Genomic DNA, 20,016 nt, shown 5'->3' on the forward strand with positions numbered 1-20,016 from the left:
GATATCACCCATCGCAACGACCATTCATGTATATACGGACAGCACTACCACCAACAGTTTGAACGACTACCATGTAACCTGAACAACATCATCATCTTCTCCGTTCGCAATAACAGCCACATTGCTCGACATCTGCACCAATTATTTGTTCTTCTCGAGCCTTCATCCACTGATCACAACACTGCCAATTGATACAAGTCTCAACCAACTAAGCAATCACCCATACGGCAGCCATGCATGCAATGGTAACAACATCGTTCAACACTTTGGAAACAGCCAGAACACACATGGCTTCGACCTCTTGATGTTGTGTTTATTTCCCAATCAAATGCCATTAAAAACCCAATATTTTCCCATATGAGACCTCTCCAAATCTTGTCCTTGTTGCTAATAATCACCACTACCTACGTTGCTGAGTTGAGAAGGAAGTATTAACTCCATCGGCATACACCAAGAATTGTCTTCTGGTGGTGAACCATTTGCTTTATTTAATAATTATGTTAGGAGATGAGTGGTGTGAGAGTTGGACACGTTCTCACTTCTCTGTAGATTCAGATGACTCACGTGCATGGCCTTTAGAAGATAACGCATGTCTCATATCTCTATCATTAGTGGAGTTGACAAGCTTGAATTCATTTGTTTCACTGTCCTGTTCTCGAGACATAAGGTGGGATTGGTGTTTTGAACCGCAAACGCCATATAGTTCTCCATTTAGGCGTTTTCTTTAGGGATGAGCAGATTTCTTTGTACTTTCTACAAAAACATTAAAATAATGTTATTAGTAAAAATATTAAGTCCTAGCTCATATAAATATAGCATTTCTATGTTTATCAACACCACACACATTTATATTTTATTAGTCCTCGAAAAAAACAGAAAATATATCCGCTTCACAGCTGGATAAATATCCTCCAAACATCTGGATAAAGAGAGACGTCTGCTAAACAGCAAGACGAAACCACTAAACAGTGGTTTAGAGAAGTCTGCTAAACATCTAGACGGATCTGCTAAACAGCAAGACCGGAATATGTCTGCTAAACAGCGAGATCGAGAGATGTCTGCTAAACAGCTAGACAGAGAGACCCGCTAAACAGCTGGTCATAGCATTTTTTTTTTTGAATACAAATAACTGATCACTCCCCCACACTTAAACATTACATTGTCCTCAATGTAACTGAGTCATCCAACGTAAAAATTAAGATGGGAGATTTTTTAAAAATAAATAAATAAAAGATAGAGTAAAGGGAACAAATCTGATGGGTTGACTCCCATGAAGCGAAAAGTATTTGTTTCCCTGTGTTCCAGTAGAACGTTCTCAAACAATGTGGGGTTGGTATCCCAAGGGAAGCTGAGAATCATATATATAGAGCCTGAAGAGTTGGGGATCAACCCAACTAATCTGATTAGTCGAAAACATGAACCTGCCTAAGAAAGATTAGTACCCAGAAAACTAAAACTGAATTCAATCTTATTCAAAACATAATTTGAACCTTGAATATGAAGTAAATCAGGTTCGCAGATGATTAGTAAAGATTGTCCAAAGAGTTGAACAGTTGTTGTACTCCCTAAATCTGGTTCTAAGTCAGCGGAAATAACTTCCATGACTGATATTGGTTCAAATTCAGCTAAGTCGGACACACAAACATATGTTGGTTCAAATTCACTCGCTGAACAAGGCCTTAATGGAGCAATAATATCACGACTCATAGACCCATTATCATCTAAAACGTCTTCATTATCAATATCATCAAGACGAAAAAATTCAGAACTTAATGGCTTAAGGGTCAAGGTCGGAGCTTTCTCGTCTAATGGAACTAGTCGAGACTCTGACAAAACTAGAGGTTCTAGTTTGGGCTTCCATTTATTAGTGTCTAGCAGTGGTGTGGAGTCTAACAAGGCATTGACTTCACAAATAACACTATCATCATCAAAATCATACCCAAAATGAGCTAAGAAAACCTCTAGTGGATCTTCCGAGTGGCTCTTACAAAAGCTTTGCGAGTGCATATTTTCGCCCGTAGCACTTCAGACCAAGGTACCTAGAAAATATTCAAACAAACTGCGTAAAAAGAACTAAAAGAAATCTAAAAGAAAAATAAAAATAAATTATGTACCGAAAAAAAATAACTAAATAAACTATGTACAAGATATCAATCAGAGAGTATTATGCAACCACTCCCCGGTAGCGGCGCCAAAAACTTGGTAGGTTGGGAAATCTACAATAATAATACTGCAAGTACACAGAGTCTAACTAGTAGAACAATGGAAAGTACAGGTCGTTCCCACGAGGAGTGTAAAAATACTACTACTAACTAATATCAACAATCAACAAATCAAATTTAATATTTTAGAAATTTATAGAACTACGAACGCAAAATATGAAAGACGTAACCAAATATGTGAGAATCAGTAACCAGGGTTATAAGATATCCACCATTACTTCTATTTAATCACTGAAAATATAATTCTGAATATGTGTTTATCGTCCGTTCTATTGGCATTACCTATTATAAGCATAGAGGCACATCAAAGAAATTAAATCCAAGTATGCACTATCAAATTGTATTAGCGAGTAAATTGTAACGAAACTAAAATACTGATTCATAATTTTTATTTGGCTCTTCTAAGCATAACCCATCAAAAAACTTAACCCAAATATGGAATATCAAATAATGAGACAAACATTTGTAGATCTATCAATTACGCACATAGGTTTTCACAACCGGTAAAGCAACAAATTATTTTCAATAAATCGGTAACAATATTCGAAAATCAAATCTATTCAAATCATAATGGTCTTATTGCTAAACCATTCTATTCATAGTAGCCTAACATCCAAAATGGTTTCCATCATAAACCCTAGTTACAAAAAAAATCAACAAGGCATGGCTTTCTCATAAGCCATAAAAATAACAATAGAGAATCACTAATCAAACCGAAAGAAAATCAACTCAAACCCTGTTCTCTAAGTTGCGCTCCGTAGCCGCGCCTCCTTTTTTGTTCGTCTTTCAGCCTTCAGCCGGCCTCCCCTTTTTCTGTTTTCAGTCCCTGGTCTTCTATCTCTCCCTCTCAGTGTTGTTGCGACCAAAACCTAGCAAACATTGTATCTGCCAAGGCCCAGTCCATTCGGGTCCATTACCATCTCCGGCTTACTAATTCTTCAGCTCCTTCCAAACTCCAACTGCAACACCTATTTTCCATACTCAGTTCGTTCTGCAACTTCTCTGACCATCTCACTACTCAGTTCATATCCAACCAACACCTGGACCATGGTATCAGTTCTCTAGCCGATTCAACAGCACCTAAATCCATTTCCTATCCACGTCCGGCAACAACATCTTACTATTCCATTCTCCGGTCAACTGGTCCATCTCATGTAAACCACTCCAGCGACTATTCAGGCCAAGTACCCCATCTCTGCTCGTTTACTCTTGTCGTGCGTGGTTGCACAAGCTCAGCTCATCACCACATCGTATCAGCACCTTCCTCTTCATGTCGGCCAAATAACACAATACGAAAAGGAATGCAGCTAACAAAAAACTCCTCCGTCTTCTCCTGCGTCTTCATCTCCACTCGCAGGCATCTCGTCAGCTGTAACTCCATTCAACCACTTTCTCAATTCAGATACCAGCTACAACACTACTTAGAATTCGTCTCTGATCACCGCCACTGCTTCTCACTGTTATTCTACCATTTCCTTATTCAATTCAAATCGCAACAAGCTCATAATCCTGTCCGTTCATCCACGCAATTAACGGAAGAAGCAACAGCAAGTCAGCTGGTCTTCCGGCTTGAAACAAGTCCAGAAACTCCCCAAAACTCTGTCCAAGGCTTAATGATCTCTACCCCTCTATTGAATCGATCTCGTCTACGATCTGTACAGCCACAACTGACTGCAAACACCATCGAAAATTCACCTTCTCTGCTGCCTGCACGGACTTGCTTATAACCAACTCATTTAACGGCTAACTGAACTCAATTTCAGTCGACAAAGCCCCATATGAACCAGCCAACCGATCACCGATTTAAGAACATAAAACCCATCTTCTTGTTTAATCGATCTATTTCCATGTCAAGTCCGGTCACTGCCATCTCTATTCCGGCACAAAATCCAGTTCCCCAACCGATGCTCTCTGGTCCATCTTCAGTTATGTCTGGAGAAATAACAATACACTGCACCCACCATTCACCAACACCACCACTGATTGCACACGGCTTAACCACGGCAAGCCTTGTTTTGAATTCCCAGATTAACCTCCAAAACCGTGCAGTCCATCACCAGCACCAGCTTCTTGTCTCATCACTGAACTCTACTTGTTTGAACACCAGATTCGGGTCCATCTGACCATCGACAACCACCAACTAGAGCTTCTTCGTCTGTAGTTATCTTCACCCACCGATCACAGCAGCTTCAACTCAGCTACGGCACCAGCCGATAAGACCTTTGCTCCATCGACCATTGCAATCATCTGGAGTTCTTCTGCACCTTCATAAACTCGTCTTCGCAGTCACCCATTCGTTTGAAGTCTTCAAGTATTGCTTCCAATAAACGCCACTGTGGGATATTACCCATCGCAACGACCATTCATGTATATACGGACACCACTACCACCAACAGTTTGAACGACTACCATGTAACCTGAACAACATCATCATCTTCTCCGTTCGCAACAACAGCCACATTGCTCGACATCTGCACCAATTATTTGTTCTTCTCGAGCCTTCATCCACTGATCACAACACTTCCAATTGATACAAGTCTCGACCAACTAAGCAATCACCCATACGGCAGCCATGCATGCAATGGTAACCACATCGTCCAACACCTTGGAAACAGCCAGCACACACATGGCTTCGACCTCTTGCTGTTGTGTTTATTTCCCAATCAAGTGCCATTAAAAACCCAATATTTTCCCATATGAGACCTCTCCAAATCTTGTCCTTGTTGATAATAATCACCACTACCTACGTTGCTGAATTGAGAAGGAAGTATGAACTCCATCGGCATACACCAAGAATTGTCTTCTAGTGGTGAACCATTTGCTTTCTTTAATTATTATGTTAGGAGATGAGTGGTGTGAGAGTTGGACACGTTCTCACTTCTCTGTAGCTTCAGATGACTCACGTGCATGGCCTTTAGAAGATAACGCATGTCTCATATCTCTATCATCAGTGGAGTTGACAAGCTCGAATTCATTTGTTTCACTGTCTTGTTCTCGAGACATAAGGTGGGATTGGTGTTTTGAACCGCAAACGCCATATAGCTCTCCATTTAGGCGTTTTCTTTCTGATGAACAGTTTTTTTTTTTTTTTTTTTTTTTTTTTTTTTTTTTTTTTGTACTTTCTCCGAATGCATTAAAATAGTGTTATTAGTAAAAATATTAAGTCCTAACTCATATAAATATAAGTATAAAATATAACATTTACGTGCTTATCAAGACATGCCAGATAAGATCAGTTTTCTTTTTTTATTTGTTGGACGTATTTTTATTTATATTTATATGATTTTCAGCATAATCACTGTTCTTAGTTTTCTCTTATTTCACTTTTTTTTTGGTTTTCACCTGGACAGATAGAGTTCGCTTCTTTTATTCTTAGTTTGCTCCAGTAAAACAGGTGATTGATTACATAGACATGATTTTTCTTATTTTTATCTTATCAACTAAATGAGATTTTGTTTTAACTTGATTATTTTTTTTGATTTAGTTATTGGCCGAGAGAAGAGTCAAAGAATGTGAAAAATGCTAACTTTATGATAAGTTATATGTTCCTTTGGAACGCAACCTCAAGCTATAATGGGAGGAAGGAATTATGCCATTAAATAACAGGTACATTGTGTATGAACCTTATATTGGATTTCTGCAAATCAGGTCCAATTGCGCTCTGGAGTATTTAGTGTATATTCTTAGCCAAGTTGCCTTATCCTGGCTATTACTGCTAATCCTGTACTCTCAAATTTTTGGGTTATTGGGGTTAAAAGAAGTTTACAGGGCCAGACAACTTAGTGACGGCCAACGATGAAAAAGTTACGGGGCAGAGGTGTTGTACTTCACTGCCTAATTTTGTGCAAGCTTATTTGGTGATTGGGTTAGTATTCACTGCATAAAAACTTCAGAAAGTAGTAGCAATTTGGATTCAAATATAGTTTTTTACGAAAGAACAAAAGAGAACAGGTATATATATCAAATTATCCAACCCATCTATGTAATGAGTTATCCACCCTTCATATACACGCTAAAATTAAGAACTATGCATCTTTAGGTAAGTCACATAAAAACCGTCATTTTCGTCTATAGGTGCCTTAGATCCTTTATTTTCTACTGTCATTCATTGTGATCTACTGTTTAAAATAGAAGATTATTTGGGTAGACAATTTGTAGGTGCTTGAACTGTCAGTGCATACAACCGTGGATAATTTTTAATATGTGCCTTCTTCCAACTGATGTAGGTGCTTGAAATATGTTACATTTGAAATTAGTCTTTAGCTAATCAGATCTTTATCTGTACTTATAACCAAGTTTTTTATTTTATTTTTTTCCAGCTAATCAGATCTTTATCAACTCAATGTCTTCATAGAGCATTATTGATGGCAATATGTATGGATGAAAGCTCTAAAACATAACGTCCTTCAATTTTTCGGGTTGTATTTTGTTCTTGGTGTTAAATTTGTTTAGGCATTGGTAAATTGGCTCAACAAATTTAGTGGAGGGTTGGAAAAATGAGTACAAAGAGGCAGACTTCTCTTATTGGATTGTTTGAAGCATTGAGCGTTATAGAGTAAACTCATTATCCATCTACCACATGCTTCACACAAGTGTGTTTTTAGTTTGTTCCATCTAAGACCATTGTGCATTTTGAGTAGTTTGACTTTAGACCCAAATATCAGCTCTTTGATTTTGAATGTAGATCTCTTCAATTTTTACCACCTCCCTTTTCTTAGGTTTCATTAGTTAGGTTTTTCGCTAATGTTTGAAGTTATTTTTAGGTCCTATAAATTATGGATTTCAATTTGATAATTACTAATTATTGTGAATTAACTTACCTTCAAATGTTTATTATAGAAAAAAAAAAATTTAACGTTCATGCAAGTAAAGAGATATAACCTTCGGAAGGGACACTTGAGTTGTCAAATCCTGATCAACTAAGAATAGCACCAAATCCGAGCACATTAAACTTTTATTTTGGACGACCAATCTGAGCCTGTGCAATGCACGGGCGCACCACCTAGTAACTGATAATTAACTCATGATTTTCTATATTAGCTTGTATTATATAAGAGAGTTTATTAAATAATCGAGTATTAATTAAAAGAGTTTCTACTGTACATATCATTGATGCGGTACGTATAATTATGTATTGCATAGACTCTAAGTCGTAGTTTATGATCTTACAGTACATATTAATATGGACTAGGTTTCTGATGCTTGAATACCAACAGTATGTTTTGCCAATACATATTGAGATGTACTAGGTTATTGATGCTTGAATACCAAAAATATATTTTGGGCAATACATATTGATATGTAGTGATGAAAAAAAAACATATTTTTGATGATATAATGTCAATTTTTTGAAAGTACATATCCAACAATACATACTTATATGCACTAATAAAAAGGTAAATTTTGTGATGCTTGAATATCAACTATATGTTTCAACAATTGATATCCAACATTAAAAATTGATATGTACTCTTATCTTACAATATATATCTATTTGTACTGACAAAATAACCTTGTTGATTATGCAGGTTATATGAAGAATATGAAAAAGATTATTGAAGCACCTGTGGAACTAGTTTCGGCCTTGATCGTGGATACGGTGCAAGAGGATGTGAAGGTGGAAGCGCTGGTTGATACTGTGGTGGGAGATGACCGAATGGGGATCTAGATATGTGAGTGGTTTGGTGATGGTTGTAACTTTGTAGGTAATAACGCTGGTGGATATGGAGATGTTAGCATGTTGTAAGGGAATTATGGTTAGGTATGGATCGGTATAACTTGTCTCGTACCAGTCAAGAAGTGGAAACTGGTGGTTAATGTTGTCTCTTTGACTGTACAGTTGTGATTCTATGACAGTTAATGTTGTCTCTTATACTGTACAATTATGGTTAGGTATGGATCGATCAGAACTGACAATACATATTGGTATGTACTGACAGTAGATATTAATATGTATTGTATAATTTGGTTAAATTTTTGTTGACAGTACATATAAATTCTTATTGTTATGTTTTTACTCTAGCCATTATAAAATGGGTTATATTTTAGTTGGCAGTACATATAAAAAAAATTGTAGTTAGTCTATTGATTTGCAAATGTTATGTTTTTACTCTAACTGTCAGTTTTTTTAATTTGCAGTGGTGTAATGTTGTTCTACATTGTTAGTTTACATATATAGTATTACAACATTCTAGTCAGTATGAAGACTGAAAAGGGAATATGAAACTTTAATAAAGGAAGTACATGTCTGCATGTACAGTAAAATTTGGCGCGTATCAGAAAACTTAAACTTAAACTTATGACTTTTTATTATAAAAAAGGGTCTGCAACAATAAAACTAAAATATGTTGCAGCACTTCTTATAAGACTGCTACATACTAGTATCAACTAAGCATAAAAGACTAAGAAAAGAGTATGGAGACATATATACTGGCAATACATATTTTCTTGTACTGTAAAACCTGGCGTAAAGAAAATTATGCCACAAATATCCCTCAACCAACTTTAGTACATATTATGTAAGCGTGGTATATATTGATATGCCTGAAATATAACTTAGCCAACTTTAGTACATATTGATACGTGTTGAGTGATAACTTCAGTACATATTGATATGTACTGAGTATCAGACTCTTCAAGTTGATGACATAATTCCACCTGTCTCTCCCATCCTTGATGCCTGCAAATTCTTTAACCTCAATGACTTGTTTGTTGTATCTCCAACGTCCATAGCTACAGTTATTGTTATTTATTGAATTTGAGCTTTTTCAAACCACAATTTGAAATATAACATGGTTTTTACTCTTCTCTCATGCACTTTGATGCAATTCTTCTTCGCCTTCCTGGTTGAGGCCTGACTCAGATGGGTGGAAGAACTGCATCTTCCTCGGTACTCATCAAGCCTGTGGCAAACAAAAAAATGAATTATGTGATTTTGAACCAAAGGTATGCAACATAAAGATGGTGAACAATAGTTAACTAACGTCTCAAATACCAGTACAACATTCAAAAGCGTGCATATCCTACCAACCATAAATGTAATGAGCGCTAAATATGAGCAGTTGGTTTTCCCACCTACTGCAAAATACATGCGCAAATAGCAACCATTGAGTCACTTTATGATGCTCAAAAATGTTAAGAAAACTCAGGTTCATAACCTTCTAACACAATCACTTGGGTCAAGCTCTGTTCTTGTACTTACAGCCCAAATTAGTTCCAAAAAACAGCTTTTGCAGTTTTAGAAATCATTAAAATAAACAAAAACCACAAAGCAAATGGTCAAGAGGAACTTCTTTAACTGCATATTTCCAAATCAGATAAATGAAACAATACCTGCATGGATCGATAAATCCTCCTTCCACTGTTTGGCTTTAGGCGAACAATACATTCATTTACTAGAGAACTTGCAACAACTGTCTCTCTCTCTCTCAAGAACCAAATGTACTTCTTAACTCTTTAGGATGTCTCATAATGTTTAGGAATGTCTTCTTGGTTTCGAACCTACTCAAAACATACCAATAAAACAGCCAAAACAAGGATGTATATGTTCAGAACTAATTTACTAGAAAATAAAATATCGGAATCAAATAACTTTAAAAAAACAAGAAGTCAATACATACTTACATGTACTTGAAAACCAGTATATATCGACTTGTACCAAGTGAAACTACAATACATATGGATATGTATCGAGTAAAAACCCAGTACGTATTGATATGTACCACCGCCAAATCAACATCATATGTAGGCTAATTTAGTTCCAACCACCGGTGAACTTCCCCATACTGTAACTTTGTTTCATTTCCTCATGACTTCAGCGGTATCCTTATTTCATCCAGAATTAACTTCACACATTAGGCTCACATAATGTTCTGCACTAGGATTTCAAAGACAACTTCCATCCGCTCCATTAACAATTTTCTAGCACATTTGTAATTAAATTCATTCATGTCAAACCTACGAAAACACATGCATTGGAAGTTATTGAAACTGAACTATTCATTTTTTGTAAATTTTCACAAACTATGGTAAGATACTAAATGAAATGTTCTACATGTGTAACGTTGTCCTCGCTGCTAACTTCTTTGATTACATTCATCTCTCAGTCATCTTGAGAACAATCAATTGATTTTAAAATTTATTGCTTTGGGACAAAATTCACATCATTATCTTAATTCTCCAGTTATCCACCATTAGGAGTTGGATTTCCTACTTAATCATCAGAAATAAAATTAATAAAGAACTAAGTTTTTTCCTGAACAGTAACAACATGAATCATGCGATGTCTCGCATACCCTCACAAACAGATGAAAACGACGAACTAGTATTACTATCATCTCATGAACAAATATAAAGTTGCAAATATTCAAAATAAAAACTTAAAATTGAAACTATAAAATTAGTTTTATAAGCGAGTATTCTGTCCTCACCAACATCTTCACATTTATTGTCGATTGTAAAATTTAAAATAAAACTAAAAAACATTAAGAAATTAAAACCAAAAATAAATTAAATGAACAAAAAAATAAAATGAAATCAAACTAACCAGATACAGGAAGACCGATAATCGTCACTTTAATCGACTAAATCATATCGTTTGAATAGACAACCTTCGTTTTCCACCATTAAAGATTGAAATCCAGATGAATAATAAGATTAAAAAGTTTAGAAAAAACCCAATTTGATGTATCTATATATTTATCTTATTCTTCTCATCTAATCGATTATTGAATCTTCTTATTCTTCGTTATCACTTGCTTGCTCTCTTCTTTTCTCCATCACGGAGATTCATTCGAGAGAAAAAAATAAAAATCTCCGCCAAAGCTTAGATTCAGAAATTAAAAACTGGTGAAAGGGGAATTTTGGGCGTTTTGGGAATTTTAAAAATACACCTTAAATGACTTGCACGTGCTTTTTGGACCAGCGAGTAAAACTAATTGGTGGGTGGATTACACATTATACGGTTCATCTAGGATGGATTAACCAGTAATTCCTATAAAAAAATTAAGTGTATGCAGTTTTTTTGGTAGTTTTTTTTTGGCGGTCTGCCAAAAATCATCCTTATTCCATTAAGGACATACACAAACCGATTGGACATCCAGGTCCGATGTGGACCCTTTTCGTTCTTTAATCTTTTGTAAACATGCGATCAGTATGAGCTCGGGTTCATGTTACGGTAAATGTTGGATCCAATACAAACAAGTCCATCGGAATAGTGAGGCCTCCATTAAAAAGTAGTTGGCTCTAGATGTATTTTAATACATGCGACGAAACTAAAACAAACAAATAAGGAGCTTTTTTTCCTGTTTATAACAAAGAAAAAAAATTCTCTATTTGTGTTTAGAATAAAGATGAAGCTCGTTAAAGAGAGTTATAAAGAAGTTCAAAAATTATCTATATTAATATGAATAAGTCTCAAATAAGATCAAATTTGATCAATGGTGCAAATTCTAATATATTCAAGTGACATTGAACGAAAAACAAACCTGAAATCTAATCTTGATAAAATCTAATGACGATGTTATTGTTCGAGATATGCCACCGGAGATAGCCCTAGCAACAACATCAATTAAAGCCTCTTTAAGCGGCTCTGAGTCTTCCGCCGCTTAAAAGACACAAATCAGGTATAATACTAAGACCATTGCTCCTGGTTACCAAAACCAAATTTAATTAACACAAACACAATACTCAAACTAGTCACTTAAAATTCTTATGAAAATTTGTAAAAATGAAATACGTGGGTTTCATGAACAATTCCCTGTATATATAGAAAGAGTCCGCTAAGTGAAGTATTATTATTACCTGGAAGAATGGATATGCAAAAGAAATAGTGGAGCCTTTATTAAGGATAATTGGTACTCGATATTTCTTAATACAGGCGTGGAAACTAAAACAAACAAGTAAGAAATCTTTTTTGGGGGGTTGTCACAAAGAATTTGTGTTTGCAATAAAGGGGAAGCTTATTAAAGAGAAGTAGAGAAGTTTCAAAAAGTATTCAATCTCGTGAAGTCTCAATTCATGAGAAGTATTAACCTTTGGGTCCTAAATAATTGTAGCTTCATGTGTTAAAGTTGAATTTTCTCAAATTTGGTGGAGAACGGCAAACTAACTCATTTGATGGTCCACGTGAATGAGTAAACTCATTTTCTCATAGTGGGAAAAGAGTAATACCAATTAAAGAAATGTGACCATTTTATAAAACCCGTAAATAAAAATATCTACTATGTCATGTTTGCTTCCTTTCCCTGAAGAGAGTTAAAAAATAAGTTTCAGTTACGGACCATAATTTTCTCGTGGCTGCTTTAAAGTACTTATGTCGGGTAAATATTTTTTTTAGAGTACATCTGTCGTATAAAACAATGTTGTACACTCTTGTTAGCATGATATGCAATACAACTTTATTATCATAGTCGCGACTTTGAAGGAAAGGTGTTAGCGGCCATAAATTTAGGTCGTTATTTTCTTGGGTGTTATCGTGTTATTGTGGAACAACTTTGATGTGAATGGTTGCTTCTACGGAGGTACTTCGGCTGGTTTTGGATGTGATGTCCATGGTTCTTTTTTTTTTATATAACAAAGAAAATTTTATTATCAGTGAATTAAATTTCGATCTCTTGCTAGGAAACTATAGATAGTTGTATCATAGTTTCCATAAAATTCAACCATTAACCTTGTCTCTCTGGATGTTTTGGCTACAACATCCGCTACTTTATTATCATCACGAGAAACAAAATTAAAACTACATGAAATAAAACTTGAGATTAAATGTTTGATCTCTTTTATTATATTCATATTCTCCCATTGTATAAGAAGAGTAGATTCACCGATAGACTGAATGACTAATTTGGCGTCTGCTTCTATTTTTTTTTCTTGTGTGATGCATTCTTTTGGCCCAATGTAGTGCTTCACGTATTGACATGCGCTCCCCTGCCTCTGTGCTCAAAGCTCCATCTCCATAGTTTCCTTTAACTCCAAGGATGCAACCTGTATTATCACGCATAACAATGCCAGTTCCATATTGATTAGTTAGGTGATCAAAAGAGGCATCAAAATTAAACTTGATAACATTGTTTCCAGTGAGAGATATTAATATTACTAGGTGCAGGAAAATTTAGCGTCATTGTTTGCATGCATATGAGAAGCAATATGATAATTTATCTTATACACTGAGTTGTTAGGTTTTGCGGGAACTCACTGAAACACAACATAACATCTATCTTTCCACATGATCCAAACTCCAATTATAAGAGTATAAATCCATTTTCCATCCTCTACTAAATTGTCTGAAGCAAACCAGCCAGCAACCCATTCAGAAACAGAACTGCAGTTACTCTTGACTGCATCTATATTGATATTGATGCCCCTACAGACTGCGCTTTTATGCATGCAGTCAAACATAATGTGTTCCATAGTTTCATAGTCTACACCACAAATGTCACAATTGGTATCCAGATTATCATAGTATGCAACTCTTTTACTTTTTGTGACATTAATTCCTCTTATGCATTTCCATGCAAATATTTTTATGCGATGTGCATCTTTACAGCTCCATAAAATCTTCCATACTTTTTTACCTATTGTAACCCCATTGATTTGCACCTCACTGTCACTGTAAGTCAGCATCTTATAGGTACTTTTTACTGAGAATTTATCATCTTTTTATTGGTTTTTTTGTTCTTTATATTCCGTGCAAAATGTTTTTCTTGTCGTCGAATGGCTGTTTTATTAAACTAGGTGATTTTTTTTCATCGGTTTTATTTAATAAACTGATTCCGATTTTTCCACTTTATAACAAAATTCTATAAAGAAAAAAGGAAAAATATTAAGCCATGGGAAATTTCATGAGTCCAAAACAAAACATGGCAAGCTTACGACTAAAGAGATGAGCATACCTTTCTATTTAGACTTCAATTGTACATTTTCTAAATAGTTTATGGAATCCCATTCTAGTAAAAACTCCATTCCCCCCTTTTTTTTAATGACTAAAGAGATGAACTTCATAGTGATGTCAACTCATGATTCGCTCACGCCAACAATTAACTCTAAGTTCAATACCCATATAATAATCACCAGGTAGCACCAATATCCTCGCCTAACACCAAAAAGATGTCAAAAACTAAAGTCCCCGTCTAATAATATCGGCACATTGCGCATTCCATAAATTCTAGAACTCTCTAGTCTAGTCTTTTTCACATATTGTTCTCGCATGAATTAATATATCACCTAGTTTAGTAGATCCACTTGGAACAAAATGAATTAAACTGCCTGTATTTATTCCACTATGCAAGAACACAAACCGATTATATTTGGACATCCAAGTTTGTTGTGGACTCTTTCCATTCTTTAACCTCTTGTAAACGCGTGCTCAATATGAGCACCGGGTCCCTATTGCTAGAGATGATAGATCTAATCCAAACAAGGATCTACTCATGAGTCGTTGTACCTCTTGTTGCAATATATCATCTAAATTTCCTAATTAGTGATTAAAATCCCTTTCACAATGATGCAGTAGGATAATGGGATGGCCGATTTTCTATAGTGGGATATAATACAACTGATGAAGATGTCTTTTAAGGTTAGAAAAGAAAAAAAGTAGTAAAATTTCATGTATAAATCATCATGGATTGGCTAGCTAGCAATAATTACTGATTTGCTTAACCTAAAAATATATTAACTTTAAGACTAATTGAGATTGAGATTGTAAATATTGTACAATATGACTAACCCAAAAAAAAAATTGGTTACGCAAAACTTGAGCTACATTCCTTTTTGTTGCTGCAACAAGAACCTAAAGACCATATTTAAAGTTTATTAACCATTGATGGGGATCTGGCATTTGTTCAAATATTCATGAAAAATGTCATTTCATTAAACAATATAGATATTATCTTCAAAATACAAAACAATAATAATCATCTTTAGCACAAGATAATCTCCATCAAACTATTTATCCTTTACCTATTTACATTTAGAAAAGCACTCGTTAATTCATCCATCTGAACCGATACATGATAAGTATGTCTATGCTACATTTTATATCCATATTTATATTAGATATGATACAATATTTTAGTTACTAATATAATTTTAGTGCTTTTGTAGAAAGTACAAGTGAATTCGATCATCCAGCGAATAAACAGCAAAATGTGAGACTTAATGGTGTTTGCGACGAAAATGGAAAAATGTGGTTGGCCTGGTACTTCCATATATCAGCAACCACAATGATGAAATGTGGTTGGCCTAGTATTTCCATGTATCAGCAACCACAATGATCAATTGTGCTGGCCTGGTATTTCTATATATCAGCAGCACTTATTATGTTGGCCTGGTATTTCGATATATCAGCAGCCGGGTTGGCCTGGTATTTCCATGTATCAGCAACCATAATTATGAAATGGGGTTGGCATGGTATTTCCATATATCAGCAACCACAATGATGAAATGAGGTTGGCCTGATATTTCCATATATCAGCAACCACAATGAAAAAAATGACAAAATGTAGCTGGCCTGGTATCTCCATACATATCAGCAGCATAAAATTGTTTCATAGGTGAGGCACAAACGCAGCAAATGAATTGAAATCAAAGTGGGGTTGGCACATGCAAACTGAAAATGAGAGTATTTTATCTTTCTTACTTTATTAGAAATATATTCTACCGGGAAAGATAATTTATTTTCCATGTGGAGAATTAATTGAGGAATATTTACACGTGAGATTATTTTGGAAATAAAGTAAATCTTTCTTCATTTGGGAGATTTTGGAAATAAGGAGAGATTATTATTTCATTGGAATAACGAGGTGGCAATACTATTTGGGGAAAGATACTGATGACGACATCAACTTGCATGAAAGATATTTTCATAGAATAATTTATTTTGATTCTTTGATTAATGAAATAAAAGAAAGGGAAGGTTATAAGAAGGGGTGTCGACTATTTGAGAGGAGAGCCCGGCCACATGGCCGTAAGTAGAGAAGGGTTTTGAAGTTTTGTTTTCGATTCTTCATTTTTCATTAGCTAGAGTTTGATTTTAATATGTTTATGGCTTTTGAGAAAGCCATGTCTAGCTAGAGTCATGTTAGGGTTTAGGTAGAAACCAATTTAATTGTGTACACTCTACATTTATATGCTCAATAATGATTTGAATGACTAGTAGTTTTTCTTCATATGGCTTGGTATTTTATTATTCATGTGATTTTCTTGATTATTTATGCTTTTCAATTGATATGGCGTGCTTTGGTTAAGTTCTTTGACGTGATATGCTTTAGGATTGATAGGTAATGCTTTAGAATCAATACCCATGAAGCGAAGAAAATTACAGCGGTGAAACAATATTTGAAAATGCATGGAATATATTTTTAATGACTAGTAGAATTTGCATAATTAATTGGTGGAAACCGAAAATCCTAATAACCCGATCTCATTTTGTTTACTGTTAGAATTATTATTATTTCATTTTGTTCCAAATTTCTGAAAATCGTTCAAACATCATCTTGTCGATTAGTTAGTTTTGATATTAATTAGTAGTAGTATTTCACACTCGTCGTGGGAACAACCTATACTTGCCATTGTTCTGCTAGTTAGACACTGTGCACTTGCAGTATTTTATTATAAGTTTCCCAACCTACCAATACATATTTTCTTAAAATGTTGTCAAGATTTTATTTCTCCGTTGAGAATGAATCAAATCATAACCAACACAGTTAGGTATATGCTCAACTTTTGAATTATCTTGCGAATTAACCTAACAATTGTGTTGATTGCAAGTGCATGCGTATTTCACTACCATATAGGTTTGTAAAATCAATAATTAAGTATAGTGTTATAATAGGTTAAATAGCTGATAGAAAAAGAGCTTGTATTCTTAAATTCAGAAAACATCTCCCAAGTAAAATTCATTTTTTGATTTAAATAAAATCAAATAAATCACTTTATATATTGATATTAAAATCATTAGATAGATAGGTATCTTCATGCACGTACAAATACATCGGGGGTCTTAGCTTCAAACAAATACCCAGTGGAAAAAATAACATGTTCAGTAATTCTATAAAGTGCAAATAACATAATATGTTAGACTATGTTTCCAAAAAGAACAAAATTACAGAATCTCGAGTTTAACAGTAAAACACAAATTGATAACCTCAACAATATAAAAAATAAAAATCATCGGAAAAACGAAAAAATGAAAAACAAAACAAAAGAAATCCCACCAAAGAGGTATTTCCTTTTTGTTAAAATAGAGATGGAGAAGGAAGCTTGGTTATTGAGTATAGAGAAATGTTCATTGGATACATCGGTTTCTTATTTTTAATCCATCTTTGTATTTCATTTACAACGTTTAAAAGGTTGAATTTTTTCTCTTAATATTTTTCTTTTGTAGTTTTCTTTTTTTAAAGAGTTTATAGGGTTGGATTTACAAGGCCATACAATATTTGATCATTATATATATAATTTCTTTTTACATATTTTTATTAATATCTTGACTTTCTATTGTTTTACAACATGAGTCATCGACTCTACAATTTATATAATATTTCACAACTCATAACTCAGATCTTCATACATTATGTGCTCATGGTGTTGGGTTTCCAAGTACCCCTGGCGATAGAATTGATGTTAATATTGTTGTTGTTGTTCCTTCAAGTATTCTTTCTATGTGTGGCATAGGCAACTTGAACTTGTCTGCAGTTCAGGTTGTTGTTATTGTTGACGCCGATGAGATGCTCAACAAAAGTCTTCTTGATGATGTATAAAATGTTTTAAAGAGGCTACGGAAAGAACGCCAGATTGTGATGTTCTCAGCCATAATCCCCCCGGCGATAAAAGCGTTTACCAAGGAGTACTTCGTCGATCCAGTAACAATTGATTTGGTAGTACTTAATCGATTCAAAGTTTCACTTTCCTCTTAATTATATCGATAATTTTCGGTTTAACCCAAAAGATGTATTATAGGTTGCTTTATACTTGATCTAAGCAGAAATTCTTGGCAAACCATCAATCGTTCGTGCTCTAATTAGAGTACATGCTAAAGGACGTAAAACTATTATTTTCACTACTGAAGAAAGGGATGCCATTCAATATGCCTATTGAATGAAAATTAACAGTTAATTTCAACTCCAATACCAATAAATTAAAGTGTTCATAATTATTCCACTAGGCACGGACACAAATCGATAGTACTTTTTTATACATATAAAACAAACACGAAAAGAACGTGTTCACATGAAAGTATATTTTATCCGACATTCAAGTATGTAACCTTTTACAAACACGCGACTAGTATGGGCATTGGGTCCTTGTTGCTGGAGATGATGAGTCCAACACAAACAAGTCCATCGAAATAGTGGAGCCTCCATTAAAAAGTAGTTGGTACTAGATATATCTCAAGATAGACGAGGAAACTTGAACAAACACAGAAGAAAGTTTTTTGGTGTTTGTAACAATGAAGAAAAAAAATCTCCTTTTGTGTTTGTAATAAAGAATAAACTCGTTAAGTAAGTTAGAGAGAAGTTTAAAAATTATTCAATATCGTGAAATCAAGTGAAGGTTGGATTTTGGGGTAAAAATATTTGTAGCTCCATGTGTTAAAGTTAAAATTTCTCGAATTTCGATACGTAAAATCATTGAAGCTCCATGAGAATGTCCAATTTTTTTGTATGACTTATAGATGTTAACGTTTAATTAAAAAAAATATTGGTAACTTTTATTTGTGTTATTCTTTTTTTGCGTTGAAAACAATAAATCTCGTTTCCAATGCGAAGAATTAGTACTATTTTCAGTGCTATAAAACAAACAAAACGTACTTCTAATGCAAATGATTGTTATTTTAGTAAGTTTTAACATATATATGAGTGTATAAGGTTAACAATATCCATTTTTTTTGTGTTTAAAAGAAAAGTTTCGGGACAAATTTTCGGGTATATAGCATTTTTTAGATTTCAACTCCTTTACCAATTTTTCTGATACAATTTGGGTATTTTCTTATGTCGCATGAAGAAATTTAAAAAAAAAAATTCAGTTGCAGACTATAATTGTCTTGTGACAACTTTAGTTACATAATGTCTCTGCCAAGTAAAACAGTTTTCTTAGTTTATGTAAAGCAGTTGTGTATATACGCCGTTGGCATGCTATTCTTTTTTTTTTTTTTTTTTGTAGTTGGTCTTATATAACGAGACGATAATTCCACTTTCTTGATATAAATATCCTATATAAAACAAAAAGAGAAAAAGAGAAAAAAAATTAAACTAGAAATTATTGCACTGACACTACGGCAAAACAAGGCAGGCTTACGACTAAAGAGACGAACATACCTCACTATTTGACTTTTGTATTACCTCATCCAATAAAAAGTGATACTTTCACTTTTTTGCTTTTGCTAGAGAGTATTTTTCAAACAGTTGGTGAATTCTCTTTCTAGTAAAGGCCTCATTCCCTTATTCTATTTGGTGTTTACTTTTATATATATATATATATATATATATACTTTAACTTGGTTAGTAAATCCCCTTTTAGTAAAGACATCGTTTCTTTTTTTCTTTTCCTCAACGACTAAAGAAATGGGGTACCTAGTGAAGATCAACTCATAACTCATTGAACTCAACCAAACTCAACACTTACTCCCAAGTCCAATACCCCACTTACATGCTCACGGCTTAACACAAAAAATGCCAAAAATCAAGGTCCCACAGGAATACTGCACATTTCGTATATTATCAAGGGTCCTGTTAACTTATATACCAGGATATAGGTTAACGATTATTAAAAAACTTTCTTATATTGGGTTTATAAATTT

General features: G+C 34.3%; 1 long non-coding RNA gene across 1 annotated transcript; it reads right to left on the minus strand.

Annotated features, from left to right (window-relative positions):
- Positions 1-8,585: 8,585 nt before the first annotated feature.
- Positions 8,586-10,984, minus strand: LOC113303289. Its single transcript, XR_003337384.1, has 4 exons — positions 10,768-10,984; positions 9,846-10,178; positions 9,555-9,722; positions 8,586-9,124 (listed from the first exon to the last, which is right to left on the minus strand). It is a non-coding gene; the product is annotated as an uncharacterized LOC113303289 (long non-coding RNA).
- Between the last annotated feature and the right edge of the window lie 9,032 nt (positions 10,985-20,016).

This window comes from Papaver somniferum, chromosome 8 (assembly GCF_003573695.1).
Source record: "Papaver somniferum cultivar HN1 chromosome 8, ASM357369v1, whole genome shotgun sequence".
NCBI lineage: Eukaryota > Viridiplantae > Streptophyta > Magnoliopsida > Ranunculales > Papaveraceae > Papaver > Papaver somniferum.